Below are 17,801 nucleotides of genomic sequence, written 5' to 3' on the forward strand. Positions count from 1 at the left end.
AAATTGTATTTTGATCAAAGACATGATACACAATGGCATGGAGTGACGATACATTTATGTGCAACTGTGACATTCCGTGTCATGCTTGACCGGATCAAAGGTTCTTCATATTTTGTGGCAGGAAGGTTCTTAAAAATTATCATTGGCCTTTTTTTTTTTTTTTGCAGAGGGAGCTTGGCATTTCCCCTGGAGGTTAATTCAATATTGAATCCTATTTTTAAACAAATCTGTGTTTGCATTTAGGGCCCTTAAAATCAGTGGTCTCAAATTCACAGTTTGAAGGCCATTTTACGGCCAGCAGGATATTTTGTGGCCCCCTACTTGACGTCAAAGTTCAATTTTAGAATGGCTTTTTTGTCGCACTTAATATTACTCCTGTTCTCTATTTATATTCACATCTAAAGCTTCCTGGTGCTTCGCTTCTTGTGATAAGTGATTTGTATGTGATATGCCTGAGTTCGCAGCAGCCCACAATTCACCTATGCCCTCTAGTGGCCAACAAGAACAACATGCAGTATGGGGGCCCACACGTTTTTTGGTGTGTTAGCCAGGGGGTTTTGTATTTATTTATTTATTTATTGTTAGGGCGGCACAGTGGTTCACCTTTTTGCATCACCACAGAACAGTGGTGCAGGGTTCGATTCTGGGTCCGGCCTTCCTGTGTGGAGTTTGCTTGATCTCCCCGTGTCTGGGTGGGTTTTCTCCGGGTACTCAATTTTCCTCACACTTTCCAAAAACATATTTGGTAGGTTTATTGAACCAAATTGTCCGTAGGTGTGATTGTGAGTGTGAATGGTTGTTCATTTATGCGTGCCCTGCGATTGGCTGGCAACCAGTCCAGAGTGTAAACCGACTAATGCCCGGAGACAGCATGCCCGTGACCCTCGTGAGGAGAAGCGGACAAGATAATGGATGGATGGATGGATGGATGTTTTTTTTTTTTTCCAATTATGAGATACCATCGTTCAGGCTAATGACAGCTTTCGGCGAAACATAGTTCTGAAGTCACACTAAGTGAAAGGAATACATATCTTGGCACCCAGCCTCAGTCATGTCATGTCATCATCCACACCGCTTATCCTGTACAGGGTCGCGGGAGGGTGCTGGAGCCTATCCCAGCTGACTACCAGCGAAAGGCGCACTACACCCTAAACAGGTCGCCAGCGAGTCACAGGGCAGACATAGACACCGTCACTGAGTGGGAAGTGAATCCACGCTGCCCGCACGCAAGTCAAGCGGCTGTACCACGACACCATCGGCCACTATCAGCCTCAATCATTGCTTTTTCAAAACCTGGTGCGAAGAGAAAGGTTGGTATAAGAAACAGCCAATTTCAAGAAAAACAAGGAGGCAGAATGTATTTTTGTTGAGCAGAGGGCCACCCGGACATGTCTTAAATGCGCAGAGAACGTTGCACTGTTCAAATGTGAGACATCTTTACTCAAATAGTGTTTTGTTAGAGAGGACCAAGACAATAATATTGAGTGTATTTTGGCCAGTCAGAATCCTTTAAACAACATAAGCTCCCATGAATGTGCATTATGAGCCTCAAGACCCAGCCTGGGATATAACAAGTTTATAATCACCCCGTGCGGGTCAAACAGTAAGTTGCCCTTTGGATCGGTCATTACACAAATTGAATTCAGCACTTGTCAAGCATTAATGTAATAAGAGATGTTCTATTGGTAAATAAAATTGAAACACATGAAAGGAGAGAAATGTTAGTGAGAATGTTAGCTGTGCCATCTACTGTACATAACATTATAACACTTTCCATGTAAATGAAGGATGAATGTTTACAGAAACAGCTTTCATTATTCCACATTTGACAATAAGAATAATTCCGAAATATAAAATTTGATCATATTTATTGATTATTAATTTGCCTAAAGTCAATTGGGATAGGCCACAGCTCACCCGTGCATCTAACTATGGAACAAATTAAACTCAGTGAAGTTTCCTATAAAGCTAGAACCGTAGCTAAAATAGCATGTTTGAGATTGTTTGCATTTTTATTTGACTGATCATTAGAATATCACACATAACATAATCGCTTGTGCGAGTGTTGCTATTGTCGCAACACAAAAATAACTTCTAAATCTGTTGCCGCAGCACACGATAGTAACGTTTTAGTGAGCATAATGGCGCCTGTAGGTCAAGTCACAGCAGCATGGAGGACAAGCTGCGTTCAGAATGGAGCCCTGCAGCTGATAAGAACTTGGTGATTCAGTATATTCTCTGTCAGAAGGGTGGCTGTCTGCTGACAAAGGGTTTGGATGACGATCCGCCACTTGAAGGTTGATTAATGTGAAGCGCTGATTCATTGTTAATGATAGTTTAATTTCGTTCCATCCTTGTCAGTGTTAAGTGGATATTTGCTTGTTTTGCAGGACTGCTACCTACAACACACAGTTGCTGCTAAGGCACTCGTGACGCAGGGAGGAGGTGTCATTTAATGCTGTCCAGCTCCATCGCTTGATGTTACTCATGGCATCGTCGACAGTAGACAGGCTCCCTGGCAGTGTTAGCCTTCTTGGCGGTCACAGTGTCTGGACTGCAACTATTACAACTGTCCTTGTGTTAGTCATTCTGATCACAGGGCTCTTTCTCAATTCACTTGACAAAAGAGGAGATGTGCTTAAATGCGATTGGATCCCTGGGTGAAAGGACATTTTTCATCTGCTGCATTCAGGGTTAGAGAAGTTGCGAAAACCTTGGCAATAGAGCAGAACATCAAATGATTTTTTCTTGCTGGTGGCTATTTCAACTTCAACTTTTCAACTTCCATTTCTTTTTTAAGTTGGAATGTCAATCAACGTTCATAGAGTGGTAGTGACATTGCACGATGTAATTGTTAATCTTACATAAGTGAAACAATTTTTTGAAAGATATAAATGTATCTTCTAAAAACCCAAACTCCAAAAATGGAGGGTTTTAGAAGCTTTAAAAGGGGAAACAACTTGAAGATATTTATTGTGGGACATTGTTGGTGGTTTTCAAGAAGTCAGCGCCATTGTTTAAATCTATGACCGAAGTAATTGAAGGATTTTAATTGCAGTTACAGGAGATCATTGTTTTAGCTGAGCTCAGATTGCGGTATATTTTCTTGACGTGCCTTCAAGAATTAGAAATGTTTTTTTTTACTCAAACCATATCAGATAACTAATATATCATTTTTTTTGTTTTAATCAGTGCTAATTATTAGTTGATTGCAGAAACTCCATGCTGTCACTGCCACTTATGTGAAAGACTTATCACGGTCTGGGTTTGTTGTTTTTGGTTTAGTATTTAGTTTCATGTTTTTTCCTTGTTTGATGTGTCTCTCTTGTCAGCTGATTGTGTCCACCTGTGGTTGTCGTCCCATTCCCTAGTGTTAACCTTTCAGCTCTGTCCAACCCTTTATGTCTTGTCCAGGTGTTCCTCGTTGTCTCTTTAATTTGTATTTAGATCCCTGTTTGCTTTCAGTTCATTGTCCATGTCAGTGTCTATGTTAGTGGTCTCCTGTTGTGATGTTTTAGTGCCTTTTGTCCATGCAAGTCCTAGTCCTCCTTTTCTAGTTTGGCTGTTACTTTGATCTTAGTTGTTTTGTACTTTGATATATATATTTTTTATTCAAAGTTCCTTTTTTTTGTTGTTGTTTCTTCAACTAAATACCCTTTGCGTTACTGCTGCCTCGCTTCCATGCATTTGGGTCCTCCTCATCCAACATCCACGCAAATTCTGATGGGGAGCAAAAAACAAACAAAAAAAAGACACGTGACCTAATTATTTATTTTATTATTTTTTTTTTTTTTTAGCAGCTTACCGGACAATCGATGATGCAGTACACTGGCAACTTGTCGTTCTGCGGATGACATAATTCCTGCAGAATACCGGAGATTGCCAAATAAAACCATTTTAGTTGTTAGGCCGTTGCTATGAGTCTATGTATGTAAGACGTTTGCATTAAAACATTTTTTTTTTTTTAAATGAACATAGTCATTCTAAAAAAGATTTATTACTGAAAATACGGTTGGTTTACTTACCGCTTGGTCGCAGTATTGCCTTCAATTTAAGTTGCACCATCATTTATAAACATGTCACAATATAGGCTGCAAAGTTTAATTAAAGTTGAATGTACTATCATCTTAATTTTCTTTACATTTAGTTTGGACATACCTTAAAAAATTGGGCTGTAACATAATGATGGGTGTATAAGAGCAGCTGCTTGCTGGAGAGGTATGCTGTGGCTTACATGATCCGATTAGTTGACTAATTGCAACTACTATAAGTGACTAGTTGACTATCAGAATTGTTCGGGCAGTCCTAGTCGAAAGTTGTCATTACATATCCTATATGGACCGGGTTATTGGTCAACATTAAACATCTTATGCTTACTCACGTGCCATGTATGGAACTTGCCAGGGACTTGCCACCTCCACCCTGTTGGTAAACCTAGAACAGGAATACGTTAGATCAAATATATTAAGAATGCTACAGATTAGTCAAATAATTGGATGCAATTTTACTTTACATTTAAGTTTTATTTTGTTTTTTTAAAAAAAAATGTTTTTATTTGATTACTGTTTACCAACCAATTATTGTTGTTTTTCCCGTATTGCTTATAGTTGAAAAAAAACCAAACAATTAAGCAATATCATACCTGCATACTCACCAAAGTTTTCAAAACTGATTCAATAATTGGTTCAATCATTGTTTTTTCAAAGCAAAAGCAGATGCTCACCAGTGTCTTATTTTGATTAAACACAAAAGATAATCATTCTGCTTTCATGACTGACTACAGAAATCAGAGGCAAGAGGCTGAAATCAAAGGATTTGGACAGGTTCAAGCTAAACAATGGTTCTAAAGCAGGGGTAGGGAACTCAACTTCCTGGAAACACCTGCTTTAAACGATCAGCACATCAACGGGCCCTGTAGAAGCCTGAAATGATCCTGATTGTTTGAATCAGGTGTGTTTGGAGTAGCGAGAGGTCTAAAACAGGCAGGCTATGGCTCTCCAGGAACCGGAGTTTCCTACCCATGCTCTAAAGCATATGTGTCAAACTTTAGCCCTGGAGCGCCTTTCCTGCATGCTTTCAATCTCTCCCGGCTGCAACACACCAGATTCCAATGTTAATTTGATAATCGATTAGTACTCAGTTCATCTATTTGATTTTGACACCTCAACGTTACTTACTGTACAGTGCATATAAGTGAAACAAACTGTACTGTATAAAAACTGCAAAGATCTTCCATCTCCTTCCTTTATGTGCTCCCTCCTCCTCTTCATCACTGTGACTCTCCAGTACACCCCTCAGCAAATCTACCAGTGTCTGTAGCCTCTCCTTAGTTGACGTAACATTCTCTGACAGGCTAGTCCCTATGGATTGTGATCAAATGGAGTAATAGTGTACACAGCAGCAACAGTGCAGTCCTAACTTGCTACAACAGCAGCCGTAATATGGCAAAGATCAGCGTCTTTCCAAAATGATTTGACATCTTTCTGTACTGATTCTACTTCATTACCCAGGAAAACAAATCAAAGTAGGAAGCTTTAAAGCACTGGAACAGTTGAGGTTTGTTCAAATGTACATTTCAACAAAGCATTGTCCATAAAAACACGTCACGCCTTCTTGGTAGTTCTTGAGCTTTTCAGTTTGTATTCAACTCGGAGTTCTCAGTTAGTCTTTATCACTAGCTGATATGATTGATTGCATTTTTTGCTTTACTTAAACATATTAAAAAAAACAAACAACATAAATCCTATTGATACAGAAAAAAAATTATTGAAAAACCAGCAACCACAAATCATTGCGCCACTTTTCAATACCTTGTCACAAATCTTTTGCCCTCTTGGAGAGCTTGAAGTCTCAAACCCATGGCCATGGAACAGCAGTTGGCAATTCTCCACTTAGATTTCTTCCCCTAAAATGTGGAAATACATATAAGAATGTGTTGTAATGCATTTGGTCAACAATTGCCTTAGCGTCACAGTCTTCTTGGAGAAAATCCGTGTAATATGACTTTTCATTGTTGAATTACTATCAAGTACAATGCTGGAAATTTCAAGCCGCTCATCGACAGGGCACTCAAACTGGGCTTTCGCTTGCCAGTGAGCACGACAACTGCATCTTATTGCTGTGAAACTAAAAACAGTTTTTTTTGTTTTTTAACAGCAATGTTCATTGCCTTTTGTGCCCAGCGTCTTAGACAGCTTACATTTGCACCTGCTACTTGCACCTCCAGGTCGCTGGCATGGGCATGTGCGTATATATTTTCTTTCTGGAGTTCCAGAAGTATAGAATCGCAATTCCATGGCAAGGGCTACAGAATTCCACACTGTGGATCTCCTTTGCCAATTTTCCTTATCAAAGATTTTCCGTCAAGCTCCTCTTGAACAGTACGATACCTTACTAAATTCCCAATCCAGCGGATCAGCACCGAAGGCACCTACAGTTCTAGTAGAGATGCAGCCAAATTGAAATAATTCTATCAAAAGCTCTCAAGAGAATGACAAGCGTATTTTTCGCCATGTTTCTCTCAATACGCTTCTGGCAACTTGGTTTTCTCATGTGATTTATACTCAGTGCTGAATTGTGCTGATTTATCTTGTCGGAGTGCCTTCACAAACTGAGCAGTTGGAATATGGTGCTCCATTGTTTCAGTAAGATACCAGAATGCGGCACGTTGTGCCTTAAGAGCGGCATTTTTGAAGTGCAACTAGGCTTGTCGTTTGGCTTCCCAATTGTCCTCATTTTTCATATTAAAGACTTTATGCTCAACAGGCTTCTTTTCTGTGATTCATCAGCTCGGCATTCAACCAGTTATTACCGGTCTTATGTCGTTGCTTCCATCGAGGGCATGTCACTTCGCACGACTTGACAATAGATTCTTAGACATGACTGGCTAAATTATCTTCTTTTGAAGTTCTTTCCGATATTTGGTCTTGTCCACTTAGTTGACAAACTCATCATCATACTTGTCCCAGCAAGTATGTCAAAAATTCCGCAGCGTTTGTTTCTTATCCTTAAAGAGGTACCTTACATATTTAGCCATTTTCAGGATTAAAAACTAAATTTGATCTTTAATGATTTTGATGACTTAATTATTTTTCATGACCAATTAACACCTTTAATAACGTGTTTTGCCACATGCTATTGACTGAAAAGAATATCGTGCTCATGTTCACCTGCTCAGCCGTGAATTGTTGCTATCAACATGTGATGTCATTTTCAGACAACAGCAAGTGTAAAAATGCATTTTTACAGGTGTTAATTGTACAAAATTGGACGTGAAAAATACTAATGTAAAAATGTTAACTTTTTACAGATGAAAGTGGAAGCATTTGTAAAGAATCACTTTAATGCTTTAAACATCCGAGAAAGAACGCAATACTATATATACTATACTCGGCAGTATCAAAAGGCTAAACAAAAGATATACATAAATCTCTCCCCAGTCTCAAGAAAGTGAATGAAATACTGACTGCAATTTGCAAGATATTGCCGGTCAGAAGAACAACGAGCCAATCAGAAACAATACATCAATTGCCATTTGGAAAGCAACTTGCGCCATCAAATCAAGAAAAATGTCATTTCCAGATCTAATTTTCGAGGGACACAGGAAATGAAAGGATGAACTTCTGAATACTCCGATGAACCGAAAGTTTGCAGTAATATTGTTAGGGACGTCCCAACCCAATGGGCCGGATGTCATTATGAGATCAGATCTTGGTTACTTCCACACAGAGGGTATCACTGCAGAGCAGGCATCATAATCTGCACTGAGGATGGTGTGCAGACATCAACAAAGGTTTTACTACTTGTCACACTAAATTATTTTGTCAGTGAGTACAACTTGCTACAAATACAGCTAAATTTGAATCACTGAGGATTACAGTTGTCACAGCCAGTTTTCGATGATTTCAAATCAACAGCGGGGGAGATATAGCCAACAGGCATGACGCAGTCATATTATGTTTATTTATGCACACATCAAACTGACATAAAATCTGAAACTAAAAATAATCTTACTGATTGCGTAGAATGAAATGATTTGTAGCTTTTGATGGTTTGCATTGCACGCTATCCCACAGCCAGACTGTAGGGGGAGCCTTTACAGAATATCGCAGTTGCAAATTCACTGCCACTGCTGCACAGTTATTGCTTCTTTCACACAGCAACTGACAGAGTTTACCAACAGTAAAACGAGGAACAATTCAGATGCTATGCAAGTTTCTGGACAGCCACTGCTCCCGTGTCACAATATCCATATTACACAGTTTTAAGGTGTATGTTCTAATCGAACCGAATCTAAACTCATGTATTCTCCCCCATTGCTGTGTCACTGCTTTTTCATAAAGACAGGCACATCTTCCATCCCTATCTGTGTAGTTGTATGGGGGACTTTAAAAATGATCTGTTAACCTTTTTGTCCTCTGAGAAAACACTTTTTTCAGTCGCCTTAGCGGACACAAAATAGAAACCCTGTTTGGATGTGTGCCTGTGAAAATAAGAAACAATGGAGGACTCTTCTATTCCATTGCATCCCACTCTCGAGTTCTTTCTCCTTCTCTCCTTCCTTTCTTCTCCGTCTGATCTTTTCCCATTTATCTCTGTCAGCCTGTGTTCATAGTAGCCATGGCTTTATTAATGGAGAGAGAGGAAAAAGAGAAGCTACGTAGTTGCTTGCTCCACTGGACTGAGTGCTAAAGAGATTCATACGGTTTCTATGTAAGGAGGGAAAATAATAAGCCATTTGTTAATGTCACACGTTGATATACAGTTGTTGTAAAGGACACGAAATTTGCAAAACAGATTGAAGTGCGTGGCTGCACTGTGTTGCTGCAGCTGGAACATTATCATGCTGAACAGCACCTCCATTTGGGCCAGCTAGTCCACAGTGGCACTGGCTCTGCAACTGCCTGAATAAGCCTATAAGACTGTGCCTTTTCTTGCCAGAAGGTGCACACAGTGCTCAAAGGGGTTTCCATTTTATGTTTTGCCAGAGTAGGATGTCTCGGATCAGCGAGTGAAACACTCATCGTGTGTCCCTGACCATAAAAATGTTATTGTAGGACCTTTTTAAACAACTGAGAGTTTGGCTACATCCTTGAAAAGGCCAGGACTTCATCCTTGTTTGACTTATAGCACAATACAAAATTATTCAAAGCCCCGGTATGGCGTTAAAGACAATTTTTGAAAAAATAAAATGGCCAAAGATCATTATGTTAAGATAAAAAAATTGAACGTATCCTTTTTTATGTTTAACAAAAATAAAGCTCTGTCAAAAATGACTGAACTCATCTCATGTGTTCTTAATTCATAGTCAGAATGTTACCAGAATCCTTTGCAATGGAGTAAAAGACATCCACTCAGCAGATATAATGACACGCTAATTGAAAATGTTGACCACAATGTGAACTTTGAAATGCCTTTCTAACTGTCAACAAATGCCGGTCTGCAGGAAAGGGTAAAACAGTCGATTCAGGATTCCTATTTTCTTCCTTTACCTGTATACCCCATTTCATCAGTTTTGTCAACTCACTCGGGTGCATTTTGTTTTGCTGAAGGAATGTGCGTGACCTTGCGAGTGTGACACATTCAAACAAAGGCAAGGGAGAATTCTGAACTCAAACTTGTTTATGGAAATGTGTCATCAAATCTAAACAGCAGCTACGTGGTCATTACAAGCAAACATGTTGAGGTAATCCCACCTTTCTCAATAGATGTATTCCTGGGAATATGACACACATAGAGAAATGAGGCCGCTTGTAATTAAGTTCTACATGTGCAAATCTATTTGTGAAGCATTGCTTATGAGATCCGCTGTATAATCACATAGCCCCAAAAGGGAGACTGCTTACTTAGCATTTAAATAGGTTCCTTCTCCCTACAAATATGTTTGAGTTGGTGTGTGTGCGTGTGTGTGTGTGTGTGTGTGTGCAGCACAAACAGCACAAATCTTGCATGACACTGTTTCTTTATGCATGCCTCTCGCCGTGTGAGATATAGGTAAGAATGTTTCGGTCTGTGTGCAAGAGGACTTGTTTGCGCAATTACATATGCACGTGCGTGTGCACATATGTGAGTGTGTGAGCAATAAATCTTGCCTTCACATTATTTCTTAGGGCTCCCAGTGGACTACTGTAGTGTCAATAGAGCAGGTTTTAAAATGGGTGCAGAGGGAATATTAAGGGAAATTAAATGGGTATGGATGTGTGGTGTGTGTGCGTGTGTGTGTGTATGTTATCATGAAACCAATACTGATGACGTATTGGTTTCATGATAACGCTTTCAGGGATAAATACACATTAGTTTAATATCCGTTGAGGCCAAATAAATCACCATGTTGTGTACGTGTGTACATGTGAGATCTCAACGTTGCCCCTGGGAAACAGTCTGCTTTCACACAGGCATTATTATTGAAATGAAACCTAATGTCAACTGCCCTGGAGCTCATTTCGTTTACCTGCTCAGAGGGTTTTACCTATATCATCTCAATTGTTCCATTCTGTTCTGTCAATGTTTATTTAACTCAATCTGAGCACTGAAAGAATGGGCCGGGTTCTATCCAGAAAACAGCAGTAGGGGGAACGTGGCTGGCTGGGGAGATGAGGCTGGCGGCGGCATTGTTACAAACGTATCACTGTCCTCAAACATGATTTTTATTTGAACAGTTAACAACCTCCACAATAGATCTTAAATACAACAAATAATTGATGTCATGACTCTGCTTTTTTCTACAACTGTGTTGGTATAATTTCTACAATCTAAATTAAGGACAGCAGAACCTATATTTAATCAATTGATTACAGTGTTTGTTACAGCTGCGGCTATTGTGAAATGTGCTATACAAATAGAGTTGTGTTGTATTGTATTGTATCGTGCGGCCGCAAGTTTTGTCAAGTGTGATTGGGGGTGTGTAGCGCCTGTCTGGGCATTCCGGCACACGGTGTTGCTCGCCCCTGAATCATCTGACAATTTGGTAACGGTAAGTAGTTTGCGCTTGGGATAAAAACAGACACATCTTGATTTTCTTACCGGGGATGGTTAGTTCAGTGGCCCCCAACCGCTTCATACACGTCCATAAATTTTGAAGAACGGCAACCGGTGTTGGGGAGCTTGCAATTGTTGCTGATGCTAACAGCTAGCTGCTAGCCACTAGTCGCCACAAACGCCGGAGACTTATGTCGTGTCATACAATGATGGTGTAATTAACTAGCGTTTTGGTAGTAAGCTATATAATGTCCATTAAAACTGTGATAAAGCCAGCCGGAAGGTCAAAAACAGAAGTCAAGGTAGCCGCTACGCCACCACGAGGGTTGCGGAGGGGGCATGTTCGTTCCGGATGTTGGCAGCTTCCTTGACATCTGAGTCTGAAATGACGGTGTTGAGACAAGACACAGAAAAAAATCCTTTATAATTAATTTGCGGACTGGTTTCACCTCACATTGCCAAAATGCTCCAATACAGTCAACTTGTGATCCATGTGGGTTTTCAATTTCATCTGCTTCTACTAAAGTGAATTTTTACTAATCATGTTGTTTTAATGTGATCACGCACTGTTCCATGGATCGTGCCTGTCCCAAACAGTGGTGCTTGATCCGTACAAGTCAGAGATTATCCGCTGCACAACTCTCGAGTCCATCACAGATGGATGTAACAAAGAGAAGCCTGTCACTTTTCAAAATTAGCTCAGTGGTTGGGGAGCTCTCGTCTAGTTCAATTTGTGAATTTTGTAGACATTCTGCACCTCACAGAGCGTTCCTGATGCATCCGCAAATGTGTTTTACAAAAGGTAGATTACATTTTAGGCTCACAAAAAGCCGCTCTTTAATAGGACCACTAGCGTCGGACAGTCCTTGTGAATCATTGCAGAAATCAATTCATTGAACAGATGATAATTATCAAAATGTTTTAATAGGGGGGTTCACACATAGGCGCACAATAGGGGGTGCAAGCTGGTCCCTGCCTTTGTCACGTGCATGGCTGACTACATCATCCGCCAGGGGAGAGCTTGCAGATTGCCTACCAACATCAAGCACGCTCTCAAGCAAGTCTATTTCTGTTTTTGCACTGTTAGGCACGGCGTACTAGAGCATACTGGTCTGGGAACGCCCTGATCTTGATGCAAATGAGGAATTGCGCGAGGATTGGCCGGGAAAAGTCTACTTCCATCCCACAAAGGCGCAAATGTCTCTATATGCCCAATTCAACCTTCGCAAAGCCTCGCAAAACACCAAAACAGAGAAAACTCCACCCATGCACACCGTTAGACTGCACTTTGCGCTAGTCTTTTGTATGTATGTTCTGGAAGGCTCGTGGCCATTTTTCCAAGGAATATTAATGAAGAGCCAAAGTGTCGACATGCATAAAAACATTCAAGTAAGAACTTGTCGTTTTTAATCCATCATTATACTTTAAAAAATAAGTTAACCATTGTTAATAGTCAAACAAACAAAAGAAAAACATGTCCTGAACCTTTTAATGGCAAATTATATGAAAATTGACCCGGTTCTGACATTTTCCTCTTCGCCATAACCCGTCAGACAAATAAATCTCCAATACACTTTAGCTGATAATAATCCTTGAAATAATCCCTGATCTGAAGTCCTTGAGTTTGAGTTCTTGCGAGAGTTGAGTATTCATAATATCAATTTTAACCATGTTTTTTAATTCAATTTGAGATTTGGGTGTGTACTTTCTAAAATGCATGGTCGCAGGCAAGTCAGAGTCTAGTCTGCCATCAAAACAACATTAAACTTGTCAGTGAAATCTAGCTTTACATGTAAGATCATCAAGAATATTAAGGACATTATAAATACTGAGATCTATAAATGTTTCATATTCTTCTATTTTTTCTATAATCTTTAGATATTCAATATTCATATTCTTGTCCTTCCTTTTAAAGTGGGTGATTGTATGGATTAAAAAACTCTTTTGTGGCATATATTTCTCACTATCACATCACCGTGTGACCTTGATCTGTTTATACCTGCATTTGGGATGATATCTCCACAATTTTGAAAACCACTAAAAGGCTGACGGATCATGAAATGCAGCATGAGAAGGGAAAGATTCACTTGGATTTAGTTTGGTCTTAATTTCAGAAATGCATTGATGATCAACACTGGTAATAACCCATAGTAACGTTCCCTTCTATATGACTTGCCACAAAAGCGATGCTGGGCAGTATTTTATTGTCATGCCAACACAAATTTCCACAACATCCCATCAGGGTACATTGCTACTGGTGTGAAAATGTCAATGCTATCAGGTTTACCCAACACTGCCTAAATATGAAAAAAGTTTACATGCCAGTGAAAACCTATATGTCATGAAAATTCAATATATGCTCCACGCGGGTGGGAGAAAATGCTCAGGAGACCAATGACATCGTTGGTGAATCTGATTAATTGTTTGAAGTAACAGTTGTTGTATTTAAATTTTATACTACTTAAAATGTGAAGCATAAAGTGGACATTTGTGGTGATAGATGTAATTCAGCCACGCATATGATTGATTTATTACACGCAACAATGATGTGACGTCATCATTTAGTAGAATTGGCCATTAAATGACCATAAATAGATCACTTGACACTGTGCTTTATGTGCAAGCGTGCCACTTCAGGGACTCCTTGTATTCGCATTAGCAGTCACGGTTGTTTTTGTAATGTGAACGAGTACATGAATAGATAAGATTGAACAAAAATCCAAATTGGAGCATGATGCTCAATGTGGACTACAGTGTGAATGTAGCCTAAATCAGTGTCCTCAAAATGCAGTGGTACAGACACATGCACGTGAAAATCTGCTTGCGTGGCACTGCCTTCACTGTTTTCACTGTCCATGGCAGGGTCAAAGGACAAATTACACAACTCCACTAATTAAAAGTGCATTTTGCTGGGTATGGCGAATTGACTCCAGCTTGCCTTCACCAACTGTGTAGCTCACATTCAGCTTCATAATGTAGAGGTCTTATTTTGGACTGGCTAAACATCACTGCTTGCAATCTTATTGTGTTTATTATTATTACTATTATTTTCCATTATCTAAGCTGCTTTTCCTCACTAGGGTAGCGGGGGGTGCAGGAGCCCATCCCAGCTGTCTTTGGGCAGTAGGCGGGGTACACCCTGAACTGGTTGCCAGCCAATCGCAATATTATTATTATTATTATTATTAATGTTTTTGTTCTATATGTGTTTGGCTGGCGACCAGTTCAGGGTGTACCCCACATACTACAGGGACTGCAGCACGCCAACGGCCCTCGTGAGGAGATGCAGCTCGGATAACGAATGGATTTGGAATATCAATATTTTAGAATTTTTGGGGAGCAGATATCATCGCTGTCCTGAGAAAAACACTTAAGTACATTATTTTCAGATTTTAAATTTTTACGTGAATGTTTTACGTCTGTGTTATAGACATCCCAATAAAAATGACAAAATTGGAGATACAATTTTTTCACAAGACAGTAACGATATGAGAATATTTACAAATGTCCACTTGCATGTGGAATTGCACTTTTTACAAAGAATATTGACCCGAATAGTTCAATAAAACACACTGTTACGTCAAAAAACAATGCATGTGTCACAAACAGCATAGCTGTAAGGAAATCATCCTCTGGTTGCAATCAATTGGCCTCCAGACCATCCGAGGGCGACCACATGCCAAACCACAATTTATTGAGTACATTCAGGATGCGCTTTAAACCTGCAGAGGATGATCATGCCAATAGATGCTGAAGCCCAAATTGTCTGAAGTGCTGTTTCGGGACCGCATTCATGTGCGCTTCCACTAGGTATAAGCATTGCATGAAATGTTTTGATTTAGTAGTTTTTTTTAATAGTTTTATTAGTTTTAATTAGATTCTGTAGAAATTCTCACAATTGGTTATAAAACTTGTGAATCAAGTACATATTTATTGCCAATATTTGTTCTTTTCTTGGAACTTTGACAAAAATGTTTATTGAACTTAATTTGATATATATCTTTTTTTCCTGTTTTGTTTAAAATGTATCAACTTATTCCAACTTGGACTACTCCAAATTATTCTACTCCAAACCTATTGACTTCCACCTTCAAGCAAATAAATAACCAAAGAATAAGAGGAATAGAGCAGAGTTTGGGCACATTTGTGGTCATGCACCCTTAAACACCATGAACATTTTGGAGGCTCCGTATACCAAAAATATAGCCGTCACAAAGATTATCATTTTTTTTAATTGATTCTAGATATACACAGTAATATGCTTATTATGGTGGATGTTGTTTCAAGCAAAATCCAGAGAGAGAAAATATGTAAATATGCTCCGAATTCAAAATGAAAAATACACAACTCTAATTGTGTCACATTTAAGGCATAATGGTCGACATATGCGTAAGTAGTGAAATATTTACGTTTTTATAAGTTATGTTTGTGAAGTCTAATTGGACAACATGGTGATGAATTGCTACATTCCTAAGTGAAAGTACAATTTATACTTTTGCTTTACTTGTCATCATGGGGCTTGCTGCTCTCTTCATTTTGAAGAGGATTTAACACCAGAATATTTTCCCACCACGAATAGCAGAATTTATGTCACGAAGATAATGAAAATGTACTGGAGTAATTCTCCCATTTATTAAGAAAGAAATAAAGCCAGAGAAATAAATAAACATCCATTTATTGAACAGGTAAACTGTATGATGGGTACACATTACAAAGTGAGGAGGTGGTTGTCATTTGATGCAAACAAAACAAAAATGAAGAACAATTACACAACTAGCAGCTAAGAGACACCTAATAACAAGCACATGTGTCCAATGCCCATACAACCAAAAAACAATGACAACAAATTCACCCCCTCAAATAAATTACTATATAACTGCACCTCTAGGTCTTTTACAATAAACTCTTGACTACCAGACTAAGTCACGGAGAAATATATAATGCAAGTAACTGATTGCTAAACAGCTGCTGCTCAATGCCAAATGGGTCATTACACCAGCTAAACTTTGTGTGGTTTTTTTTTGTGTGTTAGTGTGTCTTTGTGTCATTCAGCAGACTGTGCGGTTATTTGTTATGCATTGGTATGTTTAATTGATGAGCACATATGGTGTTTCCATATGGGATTGTCATAACTGTAATGCCTCAATCCTGTGACTTGAGGATTGTTTCTTAGAGTAATATCTCTGAAATACTCCACACTGTTGTGTTGTGTTTTGTTGGCTTTTATCCTTTAAGACCTTTAAGCTCTTGTGAGACTTCGGCTCAGTAAGCATATATATATATATATATATATATATACATATATATATATATATATATATATGTGCAAGAGGGTTTTGCTTATTTGTTGTTTTTAATGATTTTTTTTGCACAACATGGCCCACTTAGCATATCACATGGAATACACCTTTCTTTAATGAAATGGAATAAATCTAAATCGAAGTGATTAGCCTCTAAAGAAAAATACAAGAATATGCCGCACACATTGTTGCGACTCTTCTCACTGTAACTTAGCCTCCCTTAGACATTTACAAGTGTGCTTACATGCACACAGTACTGTATACAGACATTATTATGGTCTGAAAGGCTCCATGCTGAATGTGATGTTATTAGAAGTGGCGTAATGGTGCCATATTGTGTCACTTCTCAGCCACACACACACTAAGACACTCGCATTAAGACAGATTCAAATCACAGACCTTCCACTAACACATGCCCACAGAGTAAACTCATAAAATCACAAACATGTGACGGTTGAGGCAGATGAACAATGCATCGAGTCAGTTTATTTGTGTCTTTCTTTGTGTCTCGAATCATGATGTGATCATGTTAAGTTTTTTTTTTGTTTAGTTTCATCCATCTGTTGGTCCACTCTCAGCTGATCTATCACAAATCAATGACAATTCTAAGTGAGAATCCATTCCTTCCCCAGGTCATTTGTTCCTTTTAGAAACCGTCCATGTGATTGTCTTGAAATGCTATAACCTGCAGAATAGAGCAGTGGTGGATCATGGACAGATAGAACTAAAGACGCCTGGGCCATTTACTGTAATCATCCGAAGTGTAGAGAGAAAATAAGATCGTTCCCAGGTTTTGTCAATAACTTATATTAATATGCATTATTCATTTGGTCATGCGCCCCTGCGGCCTCATTTATCAAGCGTTAGTACATAAGTGTGCTTAAAGCGTGTGTATGAAAATTTCCATGCAAAGTATACAATTTAACAATTGGAAGACTTTTAGGTGAAAACATGCATAGATTGATACACCGCTCTGACCATACTTACACCTCTTGAGGTAGAAAAGTTAAACTACATATAAAACAGCTATAGAGACATAACGACCAAGACAAAATTAAGGGCTTCTCAAAGATAGTTGGAGCCAAAGATTAATTGCACCCACATTTGAATGAAAGCACCATCACACAACAAATTCTTCTAGATGAACAGGAAATTATTTTGTTTGAAGCAGAAATTGCCTACGATCTACGTGGGCTGAAAGAATTAACGCCTGATTCAGTCATTCGACAAAATAGCTCTGTGGTTGTGCAACTCCAATTTGGAGATAAGGAAGGCTGGCTGTGCATCACATGTGTCCAGCTTGCAATACCGGTAGCCATGTAACATCCTTGTCCTCCTCCACTTAATTAAAGATCTTCTCTTCTGTGGGCTGCAGCACTTTGTGTCAAACAATTTGTTTATCCCCCCCATGTCATTTTTTTTAATTGCTAAAAGATACATTAATTGTTCTCAACAGAGCTATTTATTATTCCCAATTTTCTGACCTCAATGTCAGTCTCTGAGATTCTCTCCAGCCCATTTGCC

At 39.0% G+C, this 17,801-nt stretch overlaps 1 protein-coding gene across 3 annotated transcripts in view; it reads left to right on the top strand.

The window, feature by feature from the left end:
* il1rapl2 (interleukin 1 receptor accessory protein-like 2) overlaps nt 1-17,801 on the top strand; it is a 298,580-nt gene that overhangs the window by 3,737 nt on the left and 277,042 nt on the right. The window lies entirely within an intron of this gene.

The sequence above is a fragment of the Idiotropiscis lumnitzeri genome, chromosome 4, assembly GCF_059441095.1.
Source record: "Idiotropiscis lumnitzeri isolate Australia: NSW breed Sydney's pygmy pipehorse chromosome 4, RoL_Ilum_1.0, whole genome shotgun sequence".
NCBI classification, from domain to species: domain Eukaryota; kingdom Metazoa; phylum Chordata; class Actinopteri; order Syngnathiformes; family Syngnathidae; genus Idiotropiscis; species Idiotropiscis lumnitzeri.